This window comes from Danio rerio, chromosome 8, assembly GCF_052040795.2.
Source record: "Danio rerio strain M-AB ecotype USA chromosome 8, GRCz13ab, whole genome shotgun sequence".
NCBI classification, from domain to species: domain Eukaryota; kingdom Metazoa; phylum Chordata; class Actinopteri; order Cypriniformes; family Danionidae; genus Danio; species Danio rerio.
Genome location: NC_141028.1, coordinates 54,128,177 through 54,143,513, shown reverse-complemented (window position 1 = coordinate 54,143,513; position 15,337 = coordinate 54,128,177). Strand labels below are relative to the sequence as shown.

The 15,337-nt window shown below is 35.6% G+C and overlaps 1 protein-coding gene across 16 annotated transcripts in view; it reads left to right on the top strand.

Moving 5' to 3' along the window:
• Positions 1 to 15,337, top strand: part of acot7 (acyl-CoA thioesterase 7) — a 151,773-nt gene that overhangs the window by 116,464 nt on the left and 19,972 nt on the right.

Below are 15,337 nucleotides of genomic sequence, written 5' to 3'. Positions count from 1 at the left end.
TCTGGTAGGTTTTTCATCTCATGTAGGTTTTGAGACTGAAGCTGAAAATATTTTGATTCAACTATAAGAGGTCATTGTACTATTCAAAACAGGAGAGAAAATAACCTCTTGGTTCTGTAAATGAGGATCGTTTTTATTTCAAAAAAGAAAAATATGTCTATTTTCAAGTATGTTTAAATATTTTAAATAAAAAAAAACATGAGAAAATAATGAATAAACTTGTTTTATTATTATTTCAATGTTGTCGCGTAGACTTTCTGGACTCAATAATGCTTTTGACAAACACTCAGCTGGTCCATGCCACACAAAACAAGTTGAGTTACCCTAGCAACCATTGGGTCTGCAGCATAACTATTTTTAGAACCCGCTCGTGATGTGTGTGCAATAAGGGGTTAAAGGTGTGATATAACACATCAGATACGAATACAAACGGAAAAACAAGATCACTCAATACTCCCTATTGTAATATCTTCTTTTGTTTTCTTATGGATTGTGTGAAAACATACTGATCGACTTAAATGTCTAATTGTAAGCTCATGATAATGCACTTGAAAGGAGCATTTTCTGTCAGATACCTTAGCACTTGGATTAAAAATAGTTTGGGTTTTGATACTAAAAAAGAAAATGTGAAGATTCTGACATCCTCATGGGTGACACAGTGGCTCAGTGGTTAACACTGTCGCCTCACAGCAAGAAGGTCACTGGTTCAAGTTACGATCAGTTGCATTTTTTTGTGTGGAGTTTGTATGTTCTCCCCGGGTTGGCGTGGGTTTCCTCTGGGTGCTCCGGTTTCCCCCACAGTCCAAAGATATGCAGTACAGATGAATTGAATAAACTAAATTGGCTGTAGTGTATGTGTGGGAATAAATGTGTATGGGTGTTTCCCAGTACTGGGTTGCAGCTGGAAGGGCATCCGCTGTGTAAAACATATGCTGGATAAATTGGTGGTTCATTCCACTGTGGCGATCCCTGATGAATTTAGGGACTAAGTCGAAGGAAAATGAATGAACAAATTACACCCTCATGTTGTTCCCAACCTGTACTGTATGTCATTTAATCTCAGGTAAAGCGCATATGGAAGTTATTTTAAAATGTTAACCACTTTTATAGATATAAACATAAAAAACAAGCAGATAGAACAAAAAAAAAGTATCAGAAAAGTTGGATTTGGCATATTTGGCATTGTATTCAGCAATATGAAATGCAATCTTTTAGGTGTAACACGATTTAGTAATTCATTTAAGAGAACATGAATGGAACATTACATACAGTACAGTACAAATAATTTCTTTTCTTTGTTATATAATAACAATAATAATAATAATAATAATAGTTTTACTGCAGCACAAATATGCTGATGTAGTAATAATAATAATACTTTTTTGTTTTGTGGCGAATACAATTCTTGTTTGCTATTAATAGTAATAATTACTAAAACCTAAAAGAACTAGCTTAATTTATTACTGAAAACTGTCATGAATTAAGTTTGTCAAACATTAATTGTTTAATTATAACAAGTCAATGTAATTTGCTTTCACTTTTTACAGTCTAATTTAGCTGAAACGAACATTTAAAACAAATAAATTGTCCAAAAACAAATGGCAAAAATTGTGATGTTTCAGCTCATTTTAAACAAGTAGTTAAAACAAGCAGATTTTTTTCCCTCTTTTGTTTTACTGTAAAAATAAAAATGCTGGCTTCCGTACAATTCCTTCATGTTAAGACTTTTGAAGTTAACTTTATTGTTTTTACAAATGTAAGTGGATTGAACACAAAACAATTAAGTTTTGTGTTCAATCTTCCCCCCAAAATTTATTTCAGCTCATTTTAAATTAATCTGAAGAAGCAGCAAAAATAAATTGTTTTTTTAGTGTATACTACATTGCAAAAAGATATTTACTTAAAACAATCAGCCAATCCACTGCCTTAAAAGTGACAAATTGATTGTACCTAAAAAAATATAAGTAATTCTGTTGTAACTTAGAACTGTTAAGTTTACGTAACTTAATTGTTTAATTACAAACAGAGATTATTTACTTAATAATGTTAAGGCAATGGGTTTACTCACACATTTAAAGTAGTGTCAACGCAACAGTTTTTATAGTGTGGTTAAAATTAGGTTCAGGGATAGATTTAGGGTTAGTTATTACCCTGTTTATGTAATGACTAAGTCAATAGTATATTCATATGAAACAATAGGACTAAAATATGCACTGCCTTATCATGCAGCCGGCGCAATAAGGCGCAAGACGTGTTTGCTGCAGTTTGTTGCTATTTTCAGACCAGCGCTATCCTAATTTTTATGTTTTGTGCCACGCTGTTTAAAAGCAAATCCATTTGCCCACTTTGTGGACTCATGGGTATGCTGGTCTAAAAAAGAGGTGTGTTAAGTCGCATTGATGGCGCGTGTTGCTTTTTTGAGGAACTGAAATAGACTGAGCAATTGACCAACAAAAAGCTGGTTTAAAATCCAGTGCAGAGTTTGTTAAGTATGTGCTTATGTGGGTCCAAACACTTACACATTTTTTTAATACACAGGACGTGCAGCAATAAAGAATTAAAATGTTACAAAATGATACTTTTTCAGTTTATTTATAACAATTCGCAGTTGTTTAATGTTATTATTATTAGCAGTATTATTTAATATATGCATATTTATCTTTGTTTTAATAAAAACTAGTTTAGATTTGTCCACCTGTGAGGTTTGGGAGATGTCTGCATTACCATATGGGGCATAAGAATAAGACGTGTGTTTGGATGTAACTCAGTTTTATGACCACACTTTGTTATTACTGTTCATTTATTTATTTGTTGGAAATAAGAACTGAATTTAGAAATAGTTTTGAAACAAATCCTTGCGCTTAACAAACAAAATTAAATATGCAGGCTAATGGATGTCTTCAGTAGTTTCAACCATTTTCTCACTCCACGAAAGTAAAGGAGTAAAGAGTAAAAGGAAAGTAAAAAGAAATTTGGAAGATTTGGAAATGCCTTTAAGGCTTTTGCGCCTTGCACTTTAGACTTTTCACCTAGATTGTTAAAATTGAGCGCAAAGTCCTTAAGCCATATTGTCTTCCAAACAGACCAAAATTTAAGTTAAGGCTCGTACACACCGGGATACTTTTGCTTTACGTTTAACGTCAGTGTTTTTCAAGACGTTTTTCTGGATTAAAACCCAAGCTATTTTCACTGGCGTCGAGCAGCAGGGTATGCAAAATCACTCCTTGACGTTGAACGGCACTCTTTTTGTTTCCGACACCAGCTTCTAACACAGAAGAAAAAGAAGAAAGTTGACACGTTTGTTAAAGTTACTGGCGATTCGAACAAGCATGGATGGTTCAAGTAGCAGCTCCAGCTTTAGCGATGAAGAAAGGATTATTGATCATCAGAGCAATAAGCAGTTTCACGTTCATATCGCCTCTGGGCATGTTCATCAATGTGCGCTCGCATTGACAGTTTGCACTTGAGCGCCTCCAAGTGCTGTTTACTGTAACTTCAGCAGTTTCGTGCACGTGAACAAAAGTGCCAATCTGATTGGTGGAGAAGGTTTTGACGCGGCGCCTCGAAACAAAACAACGAGCATGAGGCGTTTCTTTAAAAATGACGCTTTTACGCCTGGCATTTTGCACATTGGTGTGCATGATCACATTAGCGCAATTTATTTAGTCACGAGGCGTTAAACGTTGACGGATAAGGTGAGCAAAAAACGTCCCGGTGTGCACGGGCCTTTATTTTGCTAAAAATATTCCTCTCAACTCCCATATCAACAGTTCTTTGATGTAAAACTTCCATTTAGGCAGTGATTCCACATTTCACTGACTTGCTACATCAATACACATTCTCAATCAAATTGTTTCTTGCTTTTCTATTTTATTTTATTTATTTGCACATTTATGTACTTTTAAAAGTTTAATAGCTTGCATTTACATTCCACAAAACATCTCTGAAAGACATGAAGATTGGTCAGTGGTGATAGAATAATGTTCCTTTTTTTTCTTCTGCTGTATTGTGAAAGTGTTTTTCCAGAGAGTCGCATTCCTCAGTGTGAAACAAGGTGAACTAATGTATTCCTTGAAATATTCTAGCAGCTGGTGAGACCGAGATTTCCTGGCTTATATCCTGAGCTCTCAAACCCACCGTCTTCATCTCGATGAATATTTCAAAGCGTTCGTTTACAACGTGTGATATTTTAAAACGGCCCTCGCCCCTGAGATTTGATAAATGTAGATTTTTCAGAGACGTATTTCCGAGGAAGATGCCCATATAGTGTGCGGTGTGCATTAACGTGGAGAGGCATTCTGGGAGTAGCTGGAAAGGTCACAGAATGAAAGGTTAATTGAGACGCTGTGGTTCAGAGAGATAGTAATAGCAAGCAAGCACTTGTCTCCTTTATGGCTAGATAAACAGTGTAGTGAATTGTTAGTTGTAAAATAAGATTGGGTATGAGAATCGATTAGACTTTTATTTATGTTTTGTATTTCGTGTCTTCTGTTGGTTGTATATGAGAATCATCGCAAAGGTGGTTATAGATGTAGGTTTCGAAAGGCAAAGAATTTTGCCGATGGGATTTTTAATGCAAGACTAAACACACACACATACAGTTGAAGTCAGAATTATTAGCCTTCCTGAATTATTAGCCGCCCTGTATATATATATTTTCCCCAAATTTTTGTTTAAAGAAAAGATTTTTTTTCCACATATCTAAACATAATAGTTTTAATAACTCATTTTAAATAACTGATTTCTTTTATTTTTGCCATGATGACAGTAAATGAAATTTGACAAGATATTTGTCAAGATACTAACATTCCAGCCTGATCTCACGAGAAAACGTAAGTATTTTACGTTTTGCCAGTTTAGTGGCTAATTCGTACGAATTCGTACGAGTTTAGTCGAACAAAATTGTTCGATTTTAAAAAGGAGGCGTGACACCTAACCCCACCCCTAATCCCAACCGTCATTGGGGGATGAGCAAATCATACTTAAATGTACGAATTAGATCGTACGAATTAGCCACTGAATGAAAAAGTTACGAATTGCCGTGAGATTGTGTTGAATATTCAGCTTAAAGTGATATTTAAAGGCTTAACTTGATTAATTAGGCAGGTTAGGGTAATTCGGCAAGTCATTGAATAACAGTGATTTGTTCTGTTGACAGAAAAAAAAATTCTTAAAAGGGCCAATAATATTGAGCTTACAGCGGATGCCCTTCCAGCCGCAACCCATCTCTGGGAAACATCCACACATACACATACACACACACTATGGACATTTTAGCCCACCCAATTCACCTGTACCACATGTCTTTGGACTGTGGGGGAAACCGGAGAACCCGGAGGAAACCCATGCGAACACAGGGAGAACATGCAAACTCTACACAGAAACGCCAACTGAGCCGAGGTTCGAACTAGCGACCCAGCGACCTTCTTGCTGTGAGGCGACAGCACTACCTACTGCGCCATTGCGTTGCCATATATTACAGGAAATACTGTGAAATTTTCCTTGCTCTGTTTTTATAATTTGGGAAATATTTAAACAATTGGGCCAATAATTGACTTCAACTGTAAATAAATGCCCATAATGCCCATAAATACTTATCAGCTGCCTTGTTAACATAGTCAGTAAGAATCTCTACATACAGTTGATTTTATTAATTTAACTAATAAAATTAATAAATTTTGAACACTCCATTTAAATAAGTGTGTCTGTTTTAAAGGAACATGACACCCAAAAATGACAATAAACCATTTTTTAACACACTTTCAAGCCGTCCTCGGTGCCTAGGACTTTTTTCTTGTAGTGGTTTTTAATGCTTTTAAATGCACATAAATCCATCATAAAACTAATCCCTATGTCTTATGAAGTAGTTCAAAGTGGAGCAGTGTTGGGCAATGATTACACTTTTTAAAATCCTGATTAATTGGATAGTTGTCTGCGCATTATGCACTAAAATCAATAAAGATTTTAAAAGTATGTATTTTTTGTGTATGAACAAGTACAGCATTTTAGAAGTCAAAATGTTTGGGCTCTATTTTGACGGTCCATGCGCAAAACGCAGGGGGCAAACACTTTCAGGGCATGTCAGAACGCATTTTTGCTAATATAAGGATGGAAAAATCCGCTTTGCGCCGTGGCGCATGGTCTAAAAGGGTTGAGTTTATTTTCTTAATGAGTTATAGGTGTGTTTTGAGAATAAACCAATCAGAGTCTCATCTCCCATTCCCTTTAAGAGCCAGTTGCATCGTGCCATAAGCGCATTTGCTATTTACATGACGTAAAGTAAGTGGAAGTGGAAAAACTGAGTGTTTGACTAGCAAGAAAACAGTAAACAGAGTATCTACAGCGCGAAAATGAGAGATAAACTTATTAACTTTTTACTTTCGCTCTCGTGTATAGAGAAACCTTGTACGCACAGACATCAATTAGCCTATAAATAATACATTTTGTTTGTTAGGCGCAAATATTTGTTTCAAAACTACTTCTAAATTCAGTTCTAATTTCCAGCAAGTATTTTATACAAAAGCAAAATTTCATGAATGAACTGAATAAGCCTCTTGAGATAAAGAAAGCATGAAAATATGGTTTTTATATTTATGTAGGCTAGAAAATAATATGTTTTGAAATATTTTAATATATCCTTATTATATCCTATCTATCTATCTATCTATCTATCTATCTATCTATCTATCTATCTATCTATCTATCTATCTATCTATCTATCTATCTATCTATCTATCTATCTATATATATATATATATATATATATATATATATATATATATAAATTCTTTTACATATGTAAAGATATTTGTGTATTGCTCTACATCTTGTGTGTATTAAGCAATGTTTAAGCGAGGCGCCCAACTAACGCGCTCTGCGCTGGACAATAGACCGGCTTTGATCTGGTCTATAGAACAGACTATTATAGTTTCTCAAAATAGCAATGCACCAGCAACGCGCCTCAACACGCCTCCTTTTCTGGACTAGAACACCTATGGGCACACATATGAGCGCAAATGCATTGGCTACTTAAACAGCGTGGAGAAAAACGTCAAAACGACTCTTGCGCCAAGCTGAAACTAGCAAACAACAATTGCGTCACGCCTTGGGCCACATTGCGCCGGGTGTATGATAGGGCCCAATGTATGACATGGAATGTAACACGCATTTCTAGTAAAAACTTCATTGAGAGTAGACGAACAAGAGTCAAATAATAAATAAATGATTACAAGAAAATCTTTTTGTTGTTGTTGTTGTTGTTAATAAAGGTTTATTCAACTTTCTTCTGGAAACAATAATATTGAACAAGTAGGAACTGTGAAAATGTATGACCGTCCCTAATCCATCCCTTTATACAAATAAATAAATAAATATTAGAAATAAATAATATAAATCAAATAAATCAGTAATAGTAATAAGTAATAGAACGATAAACAATAAGCGATCAAGCTGTTTTTGTTCAAAGCTTTCTTTGAAGAAGCTTTGATTTCTCAGTGTGTTTACAAAACAATATGTTTCATAACACGTTTGTCTTTAAAACATTTTTTGTTGACTACTGTTAATACTTTATTAGGTTTTTATTATGTTATTTATATGTTTCTGCAATGTTAATGTTAGTATGCTATCATTTTAGCTCTAATGGATGCAGTGTCATTTTTTTTTTTTACATTATTTCTGAACAACCAAATGTTGGAACACATATCCCATGGTCATATTCCTGGATGACAATGACAATTAGATTAATCTTGCTTGAACGCTTCATTTTCATATGAAATTGACCTAATTGACCCTGTAGAAAGAAGACAGTAGACACTCGAGGGGGTGCTCACATTGTCAGCACAAGGCCAGAAATAAATTCATGCCTTGATGGGAATAAAATTTGTGACATTGCGTAAGGTCATGGAAACAATGTTGTGGCGAACGGGCATTATAATCAAAGATGATCCTAAAGATGGTTAGAATTTTTTTTTTTTTTTGTATAAATAATTAATTTCTCAATTAGTGATCACTTCAGAAAAATTAAGGCCATTAGTTCTTATTAACTGCACAGAATAAATGAGTACACCACTTTTAAAAAATAAATATTTGCATTTCTCAGTAAATATGGGCATTTTTGCTGCTTTTAAACAATAGTTTTATTACATAGTTATAGTGATTAAACATAATATGAGTTTGGTCACCAAACAACAATAGGATTAGAAAAAAAAACCTAAAAATTGAAACAAAATGGTCCCACTTTATATTAAGTGGTCTTAACTAATACGTACTTACAGAAATTAATAGTTTGTTACAATGTACTTATTGTGTAAATACATGTATTTATTGTGTAATTATGCTTGATTAAATATATGTATGTAATTACATCTGTAATTAACTTCTGTAATTACATTTGTAAATACACTGCTGACCATTCCCTACATCTTAACCAACCCTTAAACCTACCCATACCCCAAAATCTGTCCATAACCCAACCCCTATCCCAACTAAAGAGCGCCACAAGTGTTCTCAAATACATTATTATTAAATTATTAAATGAACACAGTAAGTACATTGTATTTATTTTTTGATGCAACTACATAGTAGTTAAGGACACTTAATATAAAGTGGGACCAACAAAATTTATCTTGATTTTTCCTCTTTATTAAACTTGTATTTAATATTAATATTTTAATTTAATATTTGGTTCTTTGGTTATTTTATTAAACGATCTCTGGCTTTGGTAGTGATCAATCTTTTGTTTATACACACATACACTCACCGGGCACTCTATTAGGCATATCTTACTAGTACCAAATTGGACCCCCTTTTGCATTCAGAGCTGCCTTAATACTTCCTGGCATAGATCCAACAAGGTACTGTAAATATTCCTTGCAATCATGCGGTTGATGCAGATTTGTCGGCTGCACATCCATGATGTGAATCTCCTGTTCCACCACATCCCAAATGTGCTGTATTGGATTGAGATCTGGTGACTGAGGAGGCCATTTTATTACAGTGAGCTCATTGTCACGTTTAAGAAACCAGTCTGAGATGATTCACGCTTTATGACATGGCGTGGTATTCTGCTGGAAATAGGCATACGAAGATGGGTACACTGTGGTCATAAAGGGATGGACATGGTCAAGAACAGTACTTGGGTACTAATGGGCTTAAAGTGTGCCAAGTACCCCCCAAATACCCCCCACACTATTGCACCACCACTACCAGCCTGAGCCGTTGATACAAGGCAGGATGGATCCATGCTTTCATGTTGTTGATGCCAAATTCTGACCCTACACTCATCAGACCAGGCAACGTTTTTCCAATCTTCTATTGTCCAATTTTGGTCATCCTATGCGAATTGTAGCCTCAGTTTCCTGTTCTTAGCTGACAGGAGTGGCACCTGGTGTGGTCTTCTGCTACTGTAGCCCATCCGCCTCAAGGTTGGACATGTTGTGCGTTGAGAGATGCTCTTCTGCAGACCTCTGTTGTAACGAGTGGTTATTTGAGTTACTGTTGCCTTTCTATTAGCTGGAACCAGCCGTTCTCCTCTGACCTCTGGCATCAACAAGGCATTTGCGCCCACAGATCTGCTGCTCACTGGATATTTTCTCTTTTTAAGATCATTCTCTGTAAACCCTAGAGATGGTTGTGCGTGAAAATCCCAGTAGATCAGCAGTTTCTGAAATGCTCAGACCAGCCTGTCTGGCACCAACAACCATGCCACATCCAAAGTCACTTAAACCACCTTTCTTCCCCATTCTGATGCTCAGGTTGAATTGCTGCCATGTGATTGGCTGATTAGACATTTACATCAACTAGCAGTTGAACAGGTGTACCTTATAAAGTGGCCGGTGAGTGTATATATTATTGTAAAGTATCCTATAGGACATAATAGGATTTCATTTAAAATGTAGGCAAAGCACATTTAATACACAATGATAATTTAAAAGGCTTTGCATGAACAAGAATAAAGGACAAAATACAAGTATGAGTAACAACAGAGAATAAAAATGATTAAAAACAGATTAATTAAGATTAACAGATCACATTAAGATAACTCTGGGGTGTATTCATTTATGCTGAACACTACATATACTGTATATATGGCCTTCAGGTTGCATACTTCTGGGACTGCGTGTGCCAGCCAAACAACTTGGAAATACGTGTTATGTAAATACACTAGCAGTACACTGCTCCATTACTGCTAAATCACGGGTGTAATTCAAGGTAGCAGCAACCTGTCAAATGAGGAATTACTGAATGTTCCTGTCGCTGCTAAGCCTCAAACTCAAGGGTGTTGTCTTTTCAGTTAGCAATGTGTCATTTCCATAAGGAGAAAGGTCTTCTTCGTGAAAACGAGCTAAAGTTGCAGCTTGTTTGTGGCTAAAAATCGTTCATACAGTATTGTAGATGGCTTAAACACACACACACACACACACACACACACACACAAACACACACACACACACCTGCTAATACCTTCCATTTAGTTTTGGTTGTCCTTCTTGAACAGCTAAATGAATGTTTTGGTCTATTTAACTGAATAGATTTTGATTTATTGCATTATCGATGCTGTAAAAGCTCAAGTATGCCTTGTGTAATTTTAAGAATACACATTATTTTGGAAAATGTACCTTTTTTGTCTTTAATTAATTGTATTTAGAGGTTGATTAATATCAGTGCATTATTTGAAAGTATTTGACTCCCTGTATTCCATAAAATAATCAAATATGCTCATATAAAACAGTACAGATGTCTTTAAAATAGTTTTTGCATTGTGAAGACTAGGGTTGGGTACTGAAATGGCACCGGTTTGCACCAGACCGAATCAGTGTATGAATTTCAGTGCCTAATTTTGGTGCCACTGGTGCTGTGGCAATGACGTAAGAAGCATTAGGAGAATCAAGCACGATCGGCAATGTTAGGTGTATGTTCTTGTTGCTTTGCGACGTATGGAAGGCAACACTCGCAGTACAGCACATCTGGTGAGCAACTCCTTTATGATTCGTCAACCCGCATGATCGCGTTCATCAAATTTGCCTAAATTAAGCCTTTTAAAGTGTGGCTATATTTTAAAAGAAGGAATTCTGACACAGCAACGTGAAGCAGACAAGTTATTTTTTGTCCTTTCCTTTGTCTTTCCTTTTCTTTTATCACTTCCTTCTTTCCTTCCTTTTTTGTCTTTTTTTCACCCTGCTTTTCTTTTTTCTTCGTTCCTTTTTTCCTACCTTTCATTATTTATTTTCTTTCTTTCTTTTTCTTCCTTCTTTCCATCTATTCTTCCTTTTTCTGAACTTTCTTTAATCTTTCCTTTTCTTTTCTTTTCTCCCTTCCTTTCTTCTTTCTTTCTTTCTTTCTTTCTTTCTTTTTTACTTTCTTTCCTTCTTTCTTTTCATTCTTTCAATTTTCTCTTTTGACCTTTTGTCCTTCCTTTTCTTTTCTCACTTCCTTTCTTCTTTCCTACCTTTCTCTTTCTTTCTTGCTTTCTTTCTTTCTTTATATTTTCTCCTTCCTTCTTTCCTTCCTTTTTTCTTTTGTCCTTTCTTTCGTCCTGCTTTCTTTTTTCTTCCTTCCTTCTTTCCTACCTTTTATTATTTATTTTATTTCTTTCTTTTTCTTCCTTCTTTCCATCTTTTCTTTCTTTTTTGACCTTACTTTTATCCTTTCTTCCTTTTCTTTTCTCCCATCCTTTCTTCTTTCCTACTTTTTCTTTCTTTCATTCATTCTTTCCTTCTTTCTTTTCATTTTTTCTATTTTCTCTTTTGACCTCTTTTGTCCTTCCTTCCTTTTCTTTTCTCCCTTCCTTTCGTCTTTCCTTCCTTTCTCTTTCTTTCTTTCTTTCTTTCTTTCTTTCTTTCTTTCTTTCTTTCTTTTTTTCTTTCTTTCTTTCCTTCCTTCTTTCTTTTCATTCTTTCGATTTTCTCTTTTGACCTCTTTTGTCCTTCCTTTTCTTTTCTCACTTCTTTTCTTCTTTCCTACCTTTCTCTTTTTTTCTTTCTTTCTTTCTCTCTTTCTTTCTTTCTTTCTTTCTTTCTTTCTTTCTTTCTTTCTTTCTTTCTTTCGTTCGTTCTTTATATTTTCTCCTTCCTTCTTTCCTTCCTTTTTTCTTTTGTCCTTTCTTTCGTCCTGCTTTTCTTTTTTCTTCCTTCCTTCTTTCCTACCTTTTATTATTTATTTTATTTCTTTCTTTTTCTTCCTACTTTCCAACTTTTCTTTCTTTTTTGACCTTACTTTTATCCTTCCTTCCTTTTCTTTTTTCCCATCCTTTCTTCTTTCCTACTTTTTCTTTTATTCATTCTTTCCTTCTTTCTTTTCATTTTTTCTATTTTCTCTTTTGACCTCTTTTGTCCTTCCTTCCTTTTCTTTTCTCCTTTCCTTTCGTCTTTCCTACCTTTTCGTTTTTTCTTTCTTTCTTTCTTTCTTTCTTTCTTTCTTTCTTTCTTTCTTTCTTTATTCTTCCTTCATTTCTTCCATTCTTTCTATTTTCTCTTTTGACCTCTTTTGTTCTTCCTTCCTTTTCTTTTCTCTCTTCCTTTCTTCTTTCTTACACTTCTCTTTCTTTCTTTCTTTCTTTCTTTCTTTCTTTCTTTCTTTCTTTCTTTCTTTCTTTCTGTCTTTCTTTCCTTGCTTCCTCCCTTTCTTTCATTCTTTCTTCCTTTCTTTCTTTCTTTTGTTCTTATTTTCATATTTTTCTCTCTTCTTTCTATCATTCTTCCTTCCATTCTTTCTTCTTTTCCTTGCTTTTTTCTTTTGTTTTTTCTTATTTTATTTTTTGTCGTTCTTTCTTATTTCTTTTCTTTGCTTCCTTTCTTCCTTCTTTTCTTTCTTTTTTCTTTTTTCTTTCTTTCTCTCTTTCTTTCTTTTCCTTTCTTTCTTTCCATCTTTCTTACTTCCTTCTTCCTTCTTTTCTTCCTTTCTTGTTGTCTTTTTGGTTGGTTGTGGGTTGTGATAGGTGGTTATAATGTCACAACATTTTGTAAATATTTATTCTGTAAATTGTACATTTTACATTACTTTTTAAATTTTACATTCTTAAAAAAAATCTAAACTCTGTATTCATTCATTCATTTTCTTTTCGGCTTAGTCCCTTTATTAATCCGGGGTCGCCATAGCGGAATTAAACGTTAACTTATCCAGCACGTTTTTACACAGCAGATACCCTTCCAGCTGCAACCCATCTCTGGGAAACATCCACACACACTCATTCCCACTCATGCACTATGGACAATTTAGCCCTCCCAATTCACCTGTACCGCATGTCTTTGGACTTTGGGGGAAACCGGAGCACCCAGAGGAAACCTCCACACAGAAACGCCAACTGACTCAGCCGAGGCTCAAACCAGCGACCTTCTCACTGTGAGGTGACAGCACTACCTACTGCGCCACTGTGTCGCCCTAAACTCTGTATTATAAATGTTTAGAGCAAATGAAGGAAGCATTTCATCACTTTTCTCTCAGTAACTGCCAGTTCCAGTTGCTCACTGAGAATATAGCACAAATGTAGTACCGCATCATCTGCGTAGAATTCTGGTATGTTAGCAGGCAATTCATTTTCTTCCTGATTGCATAAATATGCCACTGCTGTTGTTTTAGCCAAAACCCTTTAAATGTAATTTGTGTAATTATGAAGTGAAAAGAGCTTAGGGACTGCTGCAAGAGAGACCCTTTCCCAGAATGCATTTATTTCCCTAATTAATTGCCAGCCTTCTCCGCCAGTTCTCTGAAGCTTGTGTGGGTTTTTGTTGGTGGAATTTAAAGGAAAAAGTCAAAAATTGCAATTTTGTGTATTATTCCAAAAGTGTATGCTGTTGTTTTTCTGTAGAACAAAACCCTTTTAAATTTTATTTATTTATTTATTTATTTATTTATTTATTTATTTTATTCCTTAAATTTTATATTTATAGTTTTATTCTTTAAATATTTTTATTTATTTATTTATTTTAAATCTTTAAATTAATTTTTTTATAGTTTTATCCTTTAAATTTTATTTTTAATTTTCATTTTTTGTTTGTTTATTTATCATTTTATTTATTTATTTACTTATTTTATTTAATATTTGAAATTTTATTTAATTTGTAATTTTTTCCTTTAAATTTTATTCTTTAAATTCTATACATTTTTTATTTTATTTGTTACATTTAAAAAAAAAATTTTATCCTATTTATTTATTTTAACTGACATTTCAAAAGATTCAATGAAGAAAATTATTTTCAGCAAATACGAGATTCCTGTTCCAAGATTTAAGTTTGGATCCATCCAAAAAATGTGCTTCAGTAATAGCAGACATAACGTTCGAGGTTACTAAAGTAACCCTTCGTTCCCCGAGGAGGGGAACGGAAGCACTATAAGTGGATTTGATTGTAAAATCCACGCATTGGGAGGTTCGGTTCAGAAGCTACTCGTCTGAAAGAGTATTGAACGGGCCAATTAAGAATGAATTGGCAGCGCAAGCCTGCGCAGGTGAGCGGCATAAGCAACTACTGAGTATATAAGCTCACCTGTCGCCAGCAGACGCTATCCTTTTTAAGCTGAAGAGACTTTCAACAGCTAAGGGACAGTCATTATGGCGACGGAGTATAGTGCTTCCGTTCCCCTCCTCGGGGAACGAAGGGTTACTTTAGTAACCTCGAACGTTCCCCTTCGGGGGGAACTTCAGCACTATAAGTGGATTTGATTGTAAAATCCACGCATTGGGAGCCCATTGAAAGCGCCATAATGACTGCACCTTACCAACACCCCCGATGAGGAGATAGTCAAGCAAGCGTGACGCACCCACATCATGGGGGGCGCGGTCCTCCAACGTGTCCCTGGCCCTAATTTATCCTACTTCAACAGAAGTTTTACGGATTTAGATATATTTTTTGGGAAGTCGTGAGCATCTAGATAATTCTAGGAAAATACGACAGTACGTTGGGAAGCGTGCAATCCCGATAGGGAGGACGCTGCGGAGGCCATCCGTTACCCCAGGGGGGATAGATGGCAGAATTTACATATGGACTAGCCCTAAAAAGGGGGAGTACGCATAGCAAAAGAGTGGTTAGCGGGGAGGGAAGACACGGGTCCGCCCAGGGGGGGGACTTAACCGTGGCGGAATAAGCATATGGGATCGCCTAGTGGGGATCACGCATAGCAGGCACCTTTACCCAAAACGCGGGCTGACCAGCGGGCAGACCTACAGCGTAGTGGGCCAGCAAGTGACTCCTCCGCTGAGTCAGTGCTGGGGGCCACGGAGGAATCTGCAGGGCTCACCTGACGGGGAAATTTACTGACAGATAAAAAGGCGCACGTATCTCCGTGTTAGGGAAAATGGCGCAGCAAGCGTGTTTCAACACCCTACCGAATTGTTTCCTCAATC